The 2,381-nt window shown below is 40.8% G+C and overlaps 1 non-coding gene across 1 annotated transcript; it reads left to right on the top strand.

The window, feature by feature from the left end:
* The first annotated feature begins 2,003 nt into the window (after positions 1-2,003).
* Positions 2,004-2,087, top strand: trnai-gau (transfer RNA isoleucine (anticodon GAU)). Its single transcript has one exon. It is a non-coding gene; the product is annotated as a tRNA-Ile (tRNA).
* Positions 2,088-2,381: the final 294 nt, after the last annotated feature.

Here is a 2,381-nt window from a genome sequence, read left to right as displayed (position 1 = left end):
TCTCTTTTGTCCTTTCTCTTTGCCTATTTTTTCCAGCTGCTCGATTTGTTGAACAAATCTGTCATCTTTAACATTTTCCTAAAATATTGGAATGATTATCAGACAGAACGTGAAACCGGGTTCTTCATCCACAGAATCTGCACGACCTGCTGAGTTTTACATAATTATCTGTCCTTTATGCATTCTGTTTCCTTATCCCTTTTAAGCGACTGTGCTGTCTGTCCAAGATCATTCTCTGTCTGTGTAAAATGGTTTGTTCTCAGTCCCGGATCATTCTATGCCTGTTTAAAAGGGATGTGCTGTCTGTCCCAGATTTCAAATTTCAAATTTCAAAAACTGCCTTTGCACGGTGCAGGTATTTTAGTTTGTTTGTGTGTTTGTGTAAGCCAGGGCGTGTGCAAACGCGCTGTGCGATCTTACTGTGCATTGCATGTCATGTGAGAAAAATGCATTACGTGCAACTTGAAGCCATACTGATTTGATTGAACACTCCTTCGTGGACTCTCTGATGGTACAATAATCTGCTGTTGGAATTTGCTATTCCACATCTGAAAGAAGGGAAATTAAACAAGTTAGAAATATAGCGATTTTAGCCAGGGCTTGCGTGTGGGCTGTGTGACAAGATGCCATCCTCCACCCTTATTTTCCAATGCCAATCAAATAAAATCAAGACATAACAAGACATGACTGACTGACTGACTTTGTGTATACATGTATATATATGTGTATTTTTATACACAATCCCAACTTTTTAACTTTCAAAATAAATGTGCTTTTTCTGTTCTGCCTGCACTGAGCTTCATTACATTGGATCTCTTTCACAAAACAAGCAGCTGCTGTCAGATGTAGCAGAAAGACACTAGCGAGTTCAAAAGATCGCCTTGAAAGCCCACATCTTCCCTCGTGTCTTGCCTTCCACCAAGGGCTTACGGTGTTTGGATATTTGCTGACAGCACCCCATCATTTCACATGGAATTCTTCCAGTCACGCAGCCTTCGTTCAATCAAAACATATCGAGATAATGAATCAATTATTTATTTATTTAAAATAAATCAAATTCAATTTTTTTCAATAAAATATATATTTTATCTTTTCTTAAAATGTTAAATGTATATATTTTTGTAAATTGGCTTTCTGACTGGCTTGGTTTTACGTCCCTCACCCTTTCCTGCCTGTCTATCACCTGTGGTTTCAATCACCGTCCCAGCCCCGCGAGTTCCTGACCCCCACGCACACTCACTGCACAATTGCATTCAGGGATAATAGAAATGTCAATTTATTCTTTTAAAAGGGAACTGCTGTCAGTCAAGGGTCATTCTGCATCTGTGAAAAAGGGTTGTGTTTGCAGTCGCGGATCATTCTGTGTCTGTTTAAACGGGATGGTTGTCAGGTCCGGCTCATAATCTCTCCATTTAAAACGAATTTTCTCATAATCCCAGATCATCCTGTATAGTTTGAGAAGGCGTATGATTTCAAATGCAATGACCGAATTGTTAAACTGTTGTGTTCCAAGTTACATTGGGAATGCCTGCGCCGATGCGCACTCAGATCGCAGTGCATTTGTTACTTTACTCGAAATATCCTCATCTTTTCCAAAATCCACTCCTTCATATCGCAGTAGCCACGAATTTGCTCCCAATATAAACAACAACAAACTGTGCGCTGATGCAGAGGTCGCGTGGCCTAACGGAAAAAGTGTTTGACTTTGATTACCAGCGTGACGTTATCAGAAACTTACAAGTTCGAGTCCTACTGTGGTCAATTAGTTCGCCACATGAAAATTTATATTCTTTGTTGTGATGCTGCCGAAAAACCAACCATCTCCAACAGTCACTCACCTGAAGTGAAGGAAAGCTGTTTGCTTTAAGAATCTAATGGCACATTTTCATCTTTGTCGATCTATTTGCATGGGCAGAACAAGCTGTGAAGTGGACTTTCTTGCACATTATTTCTCTTTGGATACAAAAAGCAGCAGGTTGAATGGGTGACTTGTCGCTAAATAAGACACGAGGTGGCCGAGTGGTTAAGGCGATGGACTGATAATCTATTGTGCTCTGCACACATGGGTTCAAATCCCATCCTCGTCGTTATTGTGTTACAGTTTTGATCCCCCTGGTCGTTTGTCAATCACATTTAACCTCATCGCCATTTTTCCCTTTTGCTAACAAGAATGCTGAACTTTGCGACTGTCATGCCTCAAATTAATAATATATTCGTCAAAGGGATAACATTTGTAGGACTATGGAGAGGAGGACTAATCATCTAGGTCTGGAGGGACAGCACACGCACGATGCGCCGAGTATCTTTTCTCACTACCGTCAGAATCTGAGAGCTACGTTCTTCACTGTTGGTGGCTCGATGGTCTATGGGTGCGATTCTCG

The sequence above is a fragment of the Pristiophorus japonicus genome, unplaced genomic scaffold, assembly GCF_044704955.1.
Source record: "Pristiophorus japonicus isolate sPriJap1 unplaced genomic scaffold, sPriJap1.hap1 HAP1_SCAFFOLD_463, whole genome shotgun sequence".
Lineage (NCBI taxonomy): Eukaryota > Metazoa > Chordata > Chondrichthyes > Pristiophoridae > Pristiophorus > Pristiophorus japonicus.
The sequence above is the reverse complement of the archived record's forward strand: the minus strand, read 5'-3'. Positions and strand labels throughout refer to the sequence as shown.